The following is a 14,114-nucleotide window of genomic DNA, read 5'->3' as shown; positions in this document are numbered from 1 at the left end:
AGTTATGCAGATCTAAAACGCGTGGATTGCAGCAGCAGCAAGCCGAAAAGTGCAGGCATGTAAGGGATCTAGAGGTTGACAACATGTCTTCTTAACGGGAGTCCAGGAGCTCATCTCCACAAATGGACTTTTCAGGATCCTTGGGTGGCTCCGTAGTTTGAAACCAATTCTGGTTATCGCTTCTCGGCCTTTTGGCTAAGATCAAGTGTAGCATCTGTTCTTATCAGTTTAATATCTGATACGTCCCCTATCTGGGGACCATATATTAAATGGATTTTTAGAACAGGGAGATGGAAAAAGAGCTTGCTCTGTCCACTCCACGCATTGACCTGGTATTGCAGTATCTCCAGGACCGGTGCACCCCTTCTTTAATGCAGTTTCTAAAATCAGAAAGAATTGAATTCAATGTTTTTTGTTCATTTTGCTTGTTTGTCGGATTTTGGGATGGACTCTTTGGCTTTGCTTTTCTTCTCCTCATTGGATTTTTCATGTTCAAAGTTGCAGAAGCCAGATTACAAGCTCATTTTGGTTCAACTTCAGCAACTGTGCATTGCATTGCCATGTAATGTGATGCAATGCTATCTTTCTAGCTCTCCCTTTTTACTTCCTTTTGGATAAACAGACATATTAGGCAAGCATTTTGGAGCTTTCACCTAAATAACTACAGGTGGTGAGATAAGCTGCACAATATAATTGACCTTTCAGTATATTGTTGCACACACACCATCTATTTAGCAAATGCCCTTGTTATCAACAGCAGCCTTTTAAACTCACCTGAGCTAACAGGTATGTGCGCTGGTTACTCTGCTGCGCTTAAAATTTCTTTTTTGGTTTGCTACAATGCCTTTTCTGAAACGTTGTCTCCTTCTGCTGGAACACTGACTTCTTTCATTTAATGCCTGCAGACTATAAAAGAGAACCCAACCCAAAAAGTTTGGTTGATTAGTCTGTGGCATTCTGTTAAACTGTTGCTTATGGCGGTCTCTGTGAGCTTCTCAGCGACATTCAGCCAGCCAGGTATCCTGCCTGCAGTAGATGGAATGTGGCAATGGAACGCTGGCTGCGCGTGTCATAATAGGCTCTGAGCCTTTATATACCTGTGCACAGCAGCAGCCACCTTCAGTCTGCTGCTGGACAGCCAGCAGCAGCAGCAGCAGGAGAGGTATGTAATCAGGAGCCCTCCTGCTAAGGGTAGACAGCTGCTCGTTCCACCCCACCCCCCGCCTTAATTGGTTCTCCTCCCTTCCAACGGTGTTGAGGCGGGTGGGAACAGCAGGGGGTGAAGGTGCTGTGTTTAAAGAGGTGGAGTTATGCAGATCTAAAACGCGTGGATTGCAGCAGCAGCAAGCCGAAAAGTGCAGGCATGTAAGGGATCTAGAGGTTGACAACATGTCTTCTTAACGGGAGTCCAGGAGCTCATCTCCACAAATGGACTTTTCAGGATCCTTGGGTGGCTCCGTAGTTTGAAACCAATTCTGGTTATCGCTTCTCGGCCTTTTGGCTAAGATCAAGTGTAGTATCTGTTCTTATCAGTTTAATATCTGATACGTCCCCTATCTGGGGACCATATATTAAATGGATTTTTAGAACAGGGAGATGGAAAAAGAGCTTGCTCTGTCCACTCCACGCATTGACCTGGTATTGCAGTATCTCCAGGACCGGTGCACAACTTCTTTAATGCAGTTTCTAAAATCAGAAAGAATTGAATTCAATGTTTTTTGTTCATTTTGCTTGTTTGTCGGATTTTGGGATGGACTCTTTGGCTTTGCTTTTCTTCTCCTCATTGGATTTTTCATGTTCAAAGTTGCAGAAGCCAGATTACAAGCTCATTTTGGTTCAACTTCAGAAACTGTGCATTGCATTGCCATGTAATGTGATGCAATGCTATCTTTCTAGCTCTCCCTTTTTACTTCCTTTTGGATAAACAGACATATTAGGCAAGCATTTTGGAGCTTTCACCTAAATAACTACAGGTGGTGAGATAAGCTGCACAATATAATTGACCTTTCAGTATATTGTTGCACACACACCATCTATTTAGCAAATGCCCTTGTTACCAACAGCAGCCTTTTAAACTCACCTGAGCTAACAGGTATGTGCGCTGGTTACTCTGCTGCGCTTAAAATTTCTTTTTTGGTTTGCTACAATGCCTTTTCTGAAACGTTGTCTCCTTCTGCTGGAACACTGACTTCTTTCATTTAATGCCTGCAGACTATAAAAGAGAACCCAACCCAAAAAGTTTGGTTGATTAGTCTGTGGCATTCTGTTAAACTGTTGCTTATGGCGGTCTCTGTGAGCTTTTCAGCGACATTCAGCCAGCCAGGTATCCTGCCTGCAGTAGATGGAATGTGGCAATGGAACGCTGGCTGCGCGTGTCATAATAGGCTCTGAGCCTTTATATACCTGTGCACAGCAGCAGCCACCTTCAGTCTGCTGCTGGACAGCCAGCAGCAGCAGCAGCAGGAGAGGTATGTAATCAGGAGCCCTCCTGCTAAGGGTAGACAGCTGCTCGTTCCACCCCACCCCCCGCCTTAATTGGTTCTCCTCCCTTCCAACGGTGTTGAGGCGGGTGGGAACAGCAGGGGGTGAAGGTGCTGTGTTTAAAGAGGTGGAGTTATGCAGATCTAAAACGCGTGGATTGCAGCAGCAGCAAGCCGAAAAGTGCAGGCATGTAAGGGATCTAGAGGTTGACAACATGTCTTCTTAACGGGAGTCCAGGAGCTCATCTCCACAAATGGACTTTTCAGGATCCTTGGGTGGCTCCGTAGTTTGAAACCAATTCTGGTTATCGCTTCTCGGCCTTTTGGCTAAGATCAAGTGTAGTATCTGTTCTTATCAGTTTAATATCTGATACGTCCCCTATCTGGGGACCATATATTAAATGGATTTTTAGAACAGGGAGATGGAAAAAGAGCTTGCTCTGTCCACTCCACGCATTGACCTGGTATTGCAGTATCTCCAGGACCGGTGCACCCCTTCTTTAATGCAGTTTCTAAAATCAGAAAGAATTGAATTCAATGTTTTTTGTTCATTTTGCTTGTTTGTCGGATTTTGGGATGGACTCTTTGGCTTTGCTTTTCTTCTCCTCATTGGATTTTTCATGTTCAAAGTTGCAGAAGCCAGATTACAAGCTCATTTTGGTTCAACTTCAGCAACTGTGCATTGCATTGCCATGTAATGTGATGCAATGCTATCTTTCTAGCTCTCCCTTTTTACTTCCTTTTGGATAAACAGACATATTAGGCAAGCATTTTGGAGCTTTCACCTAAATAACTACAGGTGGTGAGATAAGCTGCACAATATAATTGACCTTTCAGTATATTGTTGCACACACACCATCTATTTAGCAAATGCCCTTGTTATCAACAGCAGCCTTTTAAACTCACCTGAGCTAACAGGTATGTGCGCTGGTTACTCTGCTGCGCTTAAAATTTCTTTTTTGGTTTGCTACAATGCCTTTTCTGAAACGTTGTCTCCTTCTGCTGGAACACTGACTTCTTTCATTTAATGCCTGCAGACTATAAAAGAGAACCCAACCCAAAAAGTTTGGTTGATTAGTCTGTGGCATTCTGTTAAACTGTTGCTTATGGCGGTCTCTGTGAGCTTCTCAGCGACATTCAGCCAGCCAGGTATCCTGCCTGCAGTAGATGGAATGTGGCAATGGAACGCTGGCTGCGCGTGTCATAATAGGCTCTGAGCCTTTATATACCTGTGCACAGCAGCAGCCACCTTCAGTCTGCTGCTGGACAGCCAGCAGCAGCAGCAGCAGGAGAATTATGTAATCAGGAGCCCTCCTGCTAAGGGTAGACAGCTGCTCGTTCCACCCCACCCCCCGCCTTAATTGGTTCTCCTCCCTTCCAACGGTGTTGAGGCGGGTGGGAACAGCAGGGGGTGAAGGTGCTGTGTTTAAAGAGGTGGAGTTATGCAGATCTAAAACGCGTGGATTGCAGCAGCAGCAAGCCGAAAAGTGCAGGCATGTAAGGGATCTAGAGGTTGACAACATGTCTTCTTAACGGGAGTCCAGGAGCTCATCTCCACAAATGGACTTTTCAGGATCCTTGGGTGGCTCCGTAGTTTGAAACCAATTCTGGTTATCGCTTCTCGGCCTTTTGGCTAAGATCAAGTGTAGTATCTGTTCTTATCAGTTTAATATCTGATACGTCCCCTATCTGGGGACCATATATTAAATGGATTTTTAGAACAGGGAGATGGAAAAAGAGCTTGCTCTGTCCACTCCACGCATTGACCTGGTATTGCAGTATCTCCAGGACCGGTGCACCCCTTCTTTAATGCAGTTTCTAAAATCAGAAAGAATTGAATTCAATGTTTTTTGTTCATTTTGCTTGTTTGTCGGATTTTGGGATGGACTCTTTGGCTTTGCTTTTCTTCTCCTCATTGGATTTTTCATGTTCAAAGTTGCAGAAGCCAGATTACAAGCTCATTTTGGTTCAACTTCAGCAACTGTGCATTGCATTGCCATGTAATGTGATGCAATGCTATCTTTCTAGCTCTCCCTTTTTACTTCCTTTTGGATAAACAGACATATTAGGCAAGCATTTTGGAGCTTTCACCTAAATAACTACAGGTGGTGAGATAAGCTGCACAATATAATTGACCTTTCAGTATATTGTTGCACACACACCATCTATTTAGCAAATGCCCTTGTTATCAACAGCAGCCTTTTAAACTCACCTGAGCTAACAGGTATGTGCGCTGGTTACTCTGCTGCGCTTAAAATTTCTTTTTTGGTTTGCTACAATGCCTTTTCTGAAACGTTGTCTCCTTCTGCTGGAACGCTGACTTCTTTCATTTAATGCCTGCAGACTATAAAAGAGAACCCAACCCAAAAAGTTTGGTTGATTAGTCTGTGGCATTCTGTTAAACTGTTGCTTATGGCGGTCTCTGTGAGCTTCTCAGCGACATTCAGCCAGCCAGGTATCCTGCCTGCAGTAGATGGAATGTGGCAATGGAACGCTGGCTGCGCGTGTCATAATAGGCTCTGAGCCTTTATATACCTGTGCACAGCAGCAGCCACCTTCAGTCTGCTGCTGGACAGCCAGCAGCAGCAGCAGCAGGAGAGGTATGTAATCAGGAGCCCTCCTGCTAAGGGTAGACAGCTGCTCGTTCCACCCCACCCCCCGCCTTAATTGGTTCTCCTCCCTTCCAACGGTGTTGAGGCGGGTGGGAACAGCAGGGGGTGAAGGTGCTGTGTTTAAAGAGGTGGAGTTATGCAGATCTAAAACGCGTGGATTGCAGCAGCAGCAAGCCGAAAAGTGCAGGCATGTAAGGGATCTAGAGGTTGACAACATGTCTTCTTAACGGGAGTCCAGGAGCTCATCTCCACAAATGGACTTTTCAGGATCCTTGGGTGGCTCCGTAGTTTGAAACCAATTCTGGTTATCGCTTCTCGGCCTTTTGGCTAAGATCAAGTGTAGTATCTGTTCTTATCAGTTTAATATCTGATACGTCCCCTATCTGGGGACCATATATTAAATGGATTTTTAGAACAGGGAGATGGAAAAAGAGCTTGCTCTGTCCACTCCACGCATTGACCTGGTATTGCAGTATCTCCAGGACCGGTGCACCCCTTCTTTAATGCAGTTTCTAAAATCAGAAAGAATTGAATTCAATGTTTTTTGTTCATTTTGCTTGTTTGTCGGATTTTGGGATGGACTCTTTGGCTTTGCTTTTCTTCTCCTCATTGGATTTTTCATGTTCAAAGTTGCAGAAGCCAGATTACAAGCTCATTTTGGTTCAACTTCAGCAACTGTGCATTGCATTGCCATGTAATGTGATGCAATGCTATCTTTCTAGCTCTCCCTTTTTACTTCCTTTTGGATAAACAGACAAATTAGGCAAGCATTTTGGAGCTTTCACCTAAATAACTACAGGTGGTGAGATAAGCTGCACAATATAATTGACCTTTCAGTATATTGTTGCACACACACCATCTATTTAGCAAATGCCCTTGTTATCAACAGCAGCCTTTTAAACTCACCTGAGCTAACAGGTATGTGCGCTGGTTACTCTGCTGCGCTTAAAATTTCTTTTTTGGTTTGCTACAATGCCTTTTCTGAAACGTTGTCTCCTTCTGCTGGAACGCTGACTTATTTCATTTAATGCCTGCAGACTATAAAAGAGAACCCAACCCAAAAAGTTTGGTTGATTAGTCTGTGGCATTCTGTTAAACTGTTGCTTATGGCGGTCTCTGTGAGCTTCTCAGCGACATTCAGCCAGCCAGGTATCCTGCCTGCAGTAGATGGAATGTGGCAATGGAACGCTGGCTGCGCGTGTCATAATAGGCTCTGAGCCTTTATATACCTGTGCACAGCAGCAGCCACCTTCAGTCTGCTGCTGGACAGCCAGCAGCAGCAGCAGCAGGAGAGGTATGTAATCAGGAGCCCTCCTGCTAAGGGTAGACAGCTGCTCGTTCCACCCCACCCCCCGCCTTAATTGGTTCTCCTCCTTTCCAACGGTGTTGAGGCGGGTGGGAACAGCAGGGGGTGAAGGTGCTGTGTTTAAAGAGGTGGAGTTATGCAGATCTAAAACGCGTGGATTGCAGCAGCAGCAAGCCGAAAAGTGCAGGCATGTAAGGGATCTAGAGGTTGACAACATGTCTTCTTAACGGGAGTCCAGGAGCTCATCTCCACAAATGGACTTTTCAGGATCCTTGGGTGGCTCCGTAGTTTGAAACCAATTCTGGTTATCGCTTCTCGGCCTTTTGGCTAAGATCAAGTGTAGTATCTGTTCTTATCAGTTTAATATCTGATACGTCCCCTATCTGGGGACCATATATTAAATGGATTTTTAGAACAGGGAGATGGAAAAAGAGCTTGCTCTGTCCACTCCACGCATTGACCTGGTATTGCAGTATCTCCAGGACCGGTGCACCCCTTCTTTAATGCAGTTTCTAAAATCAGAAAGAATTGAATTCAATGTTTTTTGTTCATTTTGCTTGTTTGTCGGATTTTGGGATGGACTCTTTGGCTTTGCTTTTCTTCTCCTCATTGGATTTTTCATGTTCAAAGTTGCAGAAGCCAGATTACAAGCTCATTTTGGTTCAACTTCAGCAACTGTGCATTGCATTGCCATGTAATGTGATGCAATGCTATCTTTCTAGCTCTCCCTTTTTACTTCCTTTTGGATAAACAGACATATTAGGCAAGCATTTTGGAGCTTTCACCTAAATAACTACAGGTGGTGAGATAAGCTGCACAATATAATTGACCTTTCAGTATATTGTTGCACACACACCATCTATTTAGCAAATGCCCTTGTTATCAACAGCAGCCTTTTAAACTCACCTGAGCTAACAGGTATGTGCGCTGGTTACTCTGCTGCGCTTAAAATTTCTTTTTTGGTTTGCTACAATGCCTTTTCTGAAACGTTGTCTCCTTCTGCTGGAACACTGACTTCTTTCATTTAATGCCTGCAGACTATAAAAGAGAACCCAACCCAAAAAGTTTGGTTGATTAGTCTGTGGCATTCTGTTAAACTGTTGCTTATGGCGGTCTCTGTGAGCTTCTCAGCGACATTCAGCCAGCCAGGTATCCTGCCTGCAGTAGATGGAATGTGGCAATGGAACGCTGGCTGCGCGTGTCATAATAGGCTCTGAGCCTTTATATACCTGTGCACAGCAGCAGCCACCTTCAGTCTGCTGCTGGACAGCCAGCAGCAGCAGCAGCAGGAGAGGTATGTAATCAGGAGCCCTCCTGCTAAGGGTAGACAGCTGCTCGTTCCACCCCACCCCCCGCCTTAATTGGTTCTCCTCCCTTCCAACGGTGTTGAGGCGGGTGGGAACAGCAGGGGGTGAAGGTGCTGTGTTTAAAGAGGTGGAGTTATGCAGATCTAAAACGCGTGGATTGCAGCAGCAGCAAGCCGAAAAGTGCAGGCATGTAAGGGATCTAGAGGTTGACAACATGTCTTCTTAACGGGAGTCCAGGAGCTCATCTCCACAAATGGACTTTTCAGGATCCTTGGGTGGCTCCGTAGTTTGAAACCAATTCTGGTTATCGCTTCTCGGCCTTTTGGCTAAGATCAAGTGTAGTATCTGTTCTTATCAGTTTAATATCTGATACGTCCCCTATCTGGGGACCATATATTAAATGGATTTTTAGAACAGGGAGATGGAAAAAGAGCTTGCTCTGTCCACTCCACGCATTGACCTGGTATTGCAGTATCTCCAGGACCGGTGCACCCCTTCTTTAATGCAGTTTCTAAAATCAGAAAGAATTGAATTCAATGTTTTTTGTTCATTTTGCTTGTTTGTCGGATTTTGGGATGGACTCTTTGGCTTTGCTTTTCTTCTCCTCATTGGATTTTTCATGTTCAAAGTTGCAGAAGCCAGATTACAAGCTCATTTTGGTTCAACTTCAGCAACTGTGCATTGCATTGCCATGTAATGTGATGCAATGCTATCTTTCTAGCTCTCCCTTTTTACTTCCTTTTGGATAAACAGACATATTAGGCAAGCATTTTGGAGCTTTCACCTAAATAACTACAGGTGGTGAGATAAGCTGCACAATATAATTGACCTTTCAGTATATTGTTGCACACACACCATCTATTTAGCAAATGCCCTTGTTATCAACAGCAGCCTTTTAAACTCACCTGAGCTAACAGGTATGTGCGCTGGTTACTCTGCTGCGCTTAAAATTTCTTTTTTGGTTTGCTACAATGCCTTTTCTGAAACGTTGTCTCCTTCTGCTGGAACACTGACTTCTTTCATTTAATGCCTGCAGACTATAAAAGAGAACCCAACCCAAAAAGTTTGGTTGATTAGTCTGTGGCATTCTGTTAAACTGTTGCTTATGGCGGTCTCTGTGAGCTTCTCAGCGACATTCAGCCAGCCAGGTATCCTGCCTGCAGTAGATGGAATGTGGCAATGGAACGCTGGCTGCGCGTGTCATAATAGGCTCTGAGCCTTTATATACCTGTGCACAGCAGCAGCCACCTTCAGTCTGCTGCTGGACAGCCAGCAGCAGCAGCAGCAGGAGAGGTATGTAATCAGGCGCCCTCCTGCTAAGGGTAGACAGCTGCTCGTTCCACCCCACCCCCCGCCTTAATTGGTTCTCCTCCCTTCCAACGGTGTTGAGGCGGGTGGGAACAGCAGGGGGTGAAGGTGCTGTGTTTAAAGAGGTGGAGTTATGCAGATCTAAAACGCGTGGATTGCAGCAGCAGCAAGCCGAAAAGTGCAGGCATGTAAGGGATCTAGAGGTTGACAACATGTCTTCTTAACGGGAGTCCAGGAGCTCATCTCCACAAATGGACTTTTCAGGATCCTTGGGTGGCTCCGTAGTTTGAAACCAATTCTGGTTATCGCTTCTCGGCCTTTTGGCTAAGATCAAGTGTAGTATCTGTTCTTATCAGTTTAATATCTGATACGTCCCCTATCTGGGGACCATATATTAAATGGATTTTTAGAACAGGGAGATGGAAAAAGAGCTTGCTCTGTCCACTCCACGCATTGACCTGGTATTGCAGTATCTCCAGGACCGGTGCACCCCTTCTTTAATGCAGTTTCTAAAATCAGAAAGAATTGAATTCAATGTTTTTTGTTCATTTTGCTTGTTTGTCGGATTTTGGGATGGACTCTTTGGCTTTGCTTTTCTTCTCCTCATTGGATTTTTCATGTTCAAAGTTGCAGAAGCCAGATTACAAGCTCATTTTGGTTCAACTTCAGCAACTGTGCATTGCATTGCCATGTAATGTGATGCAATGCTATCTTTCTAGCTCTCCCTTTTTACTTCCTTTTGGATAAACAGACATATTAGGCAAGCATTTTGGAGCTTTCACCTAAATAACTACAGGTGGTGAGATAAGCTGCACAATATAATTGACCTTTCAGTATATTGTTGCACACACACCATCTATTTAGCAAATGCCCTTGTTATCAACAGCAGCCTTTTAAACTCACCTGAGCTAACAGGTATGTGCGCTGGTTACTCTGCTGCGCTTAAAATTTCTTTTTTGGTTTGCTACAATGCCTTTTCTGAAACGTTGTCTCCTTCTGCTGGAACACTGACTTCTTTCATTTAATGCCTGCAGACTATAAAAGAGAACCCAACCCAAAAAGTTTGGTTGATTAGTCTGTGGCATTCTGTTAAACTGTTGCTTATGGCGGTCTCTGTGAGCTTCTCAGCGACATTCAGCCAGCCAGGTATCCTGCCTGCAGTAGATGGAATGTGGCAATGGAACGCTGGCTGCGCGTGTCATAATAGGCTCTGAGCCTTTATATACCTGTGCACAGCAGCAGCCACCTTCAGTCTGCTGCTGGACAGCCAGCAGCAGCAGCAGCAGGAGAGGTATGTAATCAGGAGCCCTCCTGCTAAGGGTAGACAGCTGCTCGTTCCACCCCACCCCCCGCCTTAATTGGTTCTCCTCCCTTCCAACGGTGTTGAGGCGGGTGGGAACAGCAGGGGGTGAAGGTGCTGTGTTTAAAGAGGTGGAGTTATGCAGATCTAAAACGCGTGGATTGCAGCAGCAGCAAGCCGAAAAGTGCAGGCATGTAAGGGATCTAGAGGTTGACAACATGTCTTCTTAACGGGAGTCCAGGAGCTCATCTCCACAAATGGACTTTTCAGGATCCTTGGGTGGCTCCGTAGTTTGAAACCAATTCTGGTTATCGCTTCTCGGCCTTTTGGCTAGCATCAGGTGCAGTGATCTAACGGTTGCTGCCTTGGTCTCGGCTAGGAGGTGCCTGGGGTACCCGACTTGTTGGCCTTGGGGGATCGCTCTCTCTTAACGGAGGGAGCTTCACCCCCTTGCAGCTATTGGCAGGTCGGCTTAGTCCCCGGACAACGGGGAGCGATCGCGTCTTGTCTTCGGGGCGACCCGAGGAAATAAGGGCGTTTTCCTTTGCTGAGCTTTATCGCTTAGTGGGCTGTGTAAGTTCTTGGGGTACCCCTCCCTCGGTCTTGGGTTTGTTCCTGCTTTTGTGGGATTCATTCCCTTGTTACTATTGGGGGAGGGCTTAGTCCCTGAGGGCCGAAAATGCCTTTTTCTTTTGGATTTGCGCTGGGGGAGACTCCACTGCGACAGTCCATTAGAATCATGGTGGATGAATGCCAGCGCCATGAGAAGAATCTGCAGTACATCGTGCATGAGATTCTTTTTGGGTTCTTCCACCTGGAGCGAGATAAGATCCTGTGTCTTTACGATCAGGAATTCCGTGGGCGATATACCATTTCCTTTATGGCTAAATCATGCTGTGATAATATCCATGCAGCACTGATGGTTGCGGACAAGGACGATGAGAGACTGAACGGGCTGAGCTTTGACTTCCTGTACGGTGAAGAGGAAGTACCCTTGGTGATCTTCATGTACAGCCCATTCGTCTCTGAGGGCGATATCGAAACCTTTTTGAAGCGTTACTGCAAGTCAGTGCGCTTCTCACATGATATCCTCAACTCCCAGCGCTTCTGGAATGGGAAGAGGAAATACCTGGTGAAGTTCCATCCAGATCAGAGCGGCATTGGTGGTCTTCACCACCCGCCTGCTAATTTTGCCATTGGTAATGTCAGGGGATTCCTACGCTACCCAGGAATGCCCCTTCAATGCCGGAATTGTCATGAATATGGGCATACACGAGAAAATTGTACAAGGGCTCATGTAGTCTTTTGCAACAAGTGCGGTAAGAGTGGGCACACCTCCGCTACGTGTGACTCTGAGATCGTATGTAACCTATGTGGGAAGGCAGGTCACGCCTTCAGGAATTGTCCGAGCAAAAAGTCAAAAACATATGACATGTTTAAGTCAGGTCAACTGACTATCCAAGAATACTTCGGAGGGAGTATTACTACACCTGCCCCTGGACCTGGGTTGGCGCACGCTGACGGGTCCGGACCAAATCCTTCAACGGCTCCGCCAGAGGGCCCGCTGGTAGTTCCACAGAAGGACGGTCGTAGGGGTTCCATAAGATTAACTGAGGGTTCGCTCTCTGTGGAATTGATCGATGTTCTGGCTCTAGATGTTGCCGTATCTCAGAGTCAAGAGGAAGGGTCCTCATCCAGCATGAATGCACCACCGGCATTATGTGGAACTGAGGAGACCTCTAGTACCCCGATTAAGCAAGCACCCAGATTCGCCACACCATCATCGGTGATCTTGGGTAAGGGCAAAAAGGGTACGCTCCTTAATCGATCAACCAGTGTGTCGGAAAGAGAGACATCTAGGGCGCGAAGTAAAAAGGACCCGGCTAAGACCCAGTCGAGCCCTGGTCCTCGAACCAGAAGTCGCAGTAGTTCCGTGACCAGACCAGAGGACAAGACGACCCAGAGGGATGACACCCGTTCCATAGACCAGACCGCCATGAGGACTGCAGATGCACAGGACTTGGAAAAGATGGACAGCTCCCAGCCTCTGAAAAGGCAACGGGAGGACGTAAAGCAACCTGATATCCAAAGAAAACACGGATGTCGAGGTCCAGATGAGGAGCCAAAAGTGGATGATGCCTTTTTGCCTGCTTCAGATCCCGGTAATATTAAACAAATCCTGACCCCTGGAGATGTGGAGGAGGAGGTGCCGTGTATTGACTTCTTCCCATCTTCAGATCCTGATTCTTCTTAATGTCTGTTCCTCTTAAAATCTCCTCACTAAATGTGAGGTCCCTAAAGAGCCCTACACGTAGGGCTGCTTTATTTTCTTATTTAGAGACATTGGACTTTGATTTCTGCTTTCTACAAGAATGTGGTATACAGAGTAATTTAAATTATAAGGACTTAAAAGAAGACTGGAAACTGGGCGCTTCTGTGTGGTCCGGTGCTAATGACTGTCGTGCTGCCGGAGTTGGACTACTTTGCCGTGGACATTCTACCATCATTCAATCTGTGACTGAAATTATACCTGGCAGAGCTATTTTAATACATCTTGTTTTTAATGGACTTTCTTTACGTTTATTAAATGTGTACGCTCCTCCTGGGAAGCAGGAAAGGGCGGATTTACTTGAAATATTGCCATTATTTTGTGTTGGGTCAACCCCCCTGCTAGTGGGAGGAGATTTTAATTGTTTACGTGATGGGGAATCCCGGCAGGGTGGGGATGTGAATCGTAAAGACCGTACCTCCTATTTGTTGAAAAGTTTAATTGATGATTTTAGATTACAGGACTGCTGGAAGGAACTCTTGCCGGCGGATCCAGGTGTTACATGGTCCAATGGAAGAGTTTCTTCTAGAATTGATTTCATATTTGCTTCTACTGCCTTTAAACCTTGTAAATGTTTTCTTTTATCTAATTTATTCTCTGATCATAAAGTTTTATCTGTGTTTTTAGAGTTAGCAGGGGAACAAAATACCTCAAGAGGCCCATGGAGATTAAATACAACTCTCCTAGAGGATATTGATATTCAAAAGAGGTTTGTGCAGGCCTACCAGTGCTGGCAATCAAAGAGAGACCCCCGCGCCTCGATGCTGGATTGGTGGGAGAGCATTAAACCTAAGATTAAATTATTTTTTATTAAGGCAGGGAAAATGAAAGCAAAAAAGAAAAAGCAGTGGTTTTATGTTTTTAATATGAGATTACAAGTACTCTTTAAACTAAAAGAAGTTGGTATTGATGTGGATGATGATATTGCAAATCTTAAGTCTGAAATAAAAAATGCTCTTAATGAAAAAGGAAAACAAATAATTTTTAACTCCCATGTACAGCACCTGGAGGAAGGAGAGAAATGCTCCCGATTCTTCTTCAAAAAGGTAATGGGGAGGAGGGACGCAATCCTAAATCTTGAAGGTGAAAATGATATTAAGGGTATGTTAGGAAAAGCTTTTAATTTTTATCAACTTCTTTTTAACACTAAAGTTATAGATCCATCCTTTTTAGAGTATGCTATTAATTCCCTTGATTTTAAGTTAGATATTTTAGACCAGGGTATTTTATCTAGGGATCTCACCAGTGAGGAACTTTTACAGATTTTTAAAAGTTTCTCCAGTGGGAAAGCCCCTGGGGAAGACGGTCTACCGATTGAGTTTTATCTGACTTTTTGGGGAATTTTAAAGAACGATATGTTTTTATTGTTTAAAGAAGCTTTTAATACTAATAAATTACCCCCATCTTGGAGGAGAGGTCTGGTATCTTTAATATATAAAAAAGGGGATAGGAGCCAACTTAAAAACTGGCGG

General features: G+C 45.0%; 8 non-coding genes across 8 annotated transcripts; all 8 read left to right on the top strand.

Moving 5' to 3' along the window:
• The first annotated feature begins 175 nt into the window (after positions 1-175).
• LOC141225066 (U2 spliceosomal RNA) lies at positions 176-366 on the top strand. Its single transcript, XR_012292391.1, has one exon. It is a non-coding gene; the product is annotated as a U2 spliceosomal RNA (small nuclear RNA).
• A 1,115-nt stretch (positions 367-1,481) lies between these two features.
• On the top strand, positions 1,482-1,672 carry LOC141225048 (U2 spliceosomal RNA). The gene has a single exon (XR_012292374.1). It is a non-coding gene; the product is annotated as a U2 spliceosomal RNA (small nuclear RNA).
• Positions 1,673-2,787: 1,115 nt separating this feature from the next.
• Positions 2,788-2,978, top strand: LOC141224905 (U2 spliceosomal RNA). Its single transcript, XR_012292236.1, has one exon. It is a non-coding gene; the product is annotated as a U2 spliceosomal RNA (small nuclear RNA).
• Positions 2,979-4,093: 1,115 nt separating this feature from the next.
• On the top strand, positions 4,094-4,284 carry LOC141224904 (U2 spliceosomal RNA). The gene has a single exon (XR_012292235.1). It is a non-coding gene; the product is annotated as a U2 spliceosomal RNA (small nuclear RNA).
• Positions 4,285-5,399: 1,115 nt separating this feature from the next.
• Positions 5,400-5,590, top strand: LOC141224903 (U2 spliceosomal RNA). The gene has a single exon (XR_012292234.1). It is a non-coding gene; the product is annotated as a U2 spliceosomal RNA (small nuclear RNA).
• A 1,115-nt stretch (positions 5,591-6,705) lies between these two features.
• LOC141224902 (U2 spliceosomal RNA) lies at positions 6,706-6,896 on the top strand. The gene has a single exon (XR_012292233.1). It is a non-coding gene; the product is annotated as a U2 spliceosomal RNA (small nuclear RNA).
• Positions 6,897-8,011: 1,115 nt separating this feature from the next.
• LOC141224901 (U2 spliceosomal RNA) lies at positions 8,012-8,202 on the top strand. Its single transcript, XR_012292232.1, has one exon. It is a non-coding gene; the product is annotated as a U2 spliceosomal RNA (small nuclear RNA).
• A 1,115-nt stretch (positions 8,203-9,317) lies between these two features.
• LOC141224899 (U2 spliceosomal RNA) lies at positions 9,318-9,508 on the top strand. The gene has a single exon (XR_012292230.1). It is a non-coding gene; the product is annotated as a U2 spliceosomal RNA (small nuclear RNA).
• The last annotated feature ends 4,606 nt before the right edge of the window (positions 9,509-14,114 follow it).

The sequence above is a fragment of the Phyllobates terribilis genome, unplaced genomic scaffold (assembly GCF_046119375.1).
Source record: "Phyllobates terribilis strain yellow unplaced genomic scaffold, ASM4611937v1 Scaffold_393__1_contigs__length_1774422, whole genome shotgun sequence".
NCBI lineage: Eukaryota > Metazoa > Chordata > Amphibia > Anura > Dendrobatidae > Phyllobates > Phyllobates terribilis.
The sequence above is the reverse complement of the archived record's forward strand: the minus strand, read 5'-3'. Positions and strand labels throughout refer to the sequence as shown.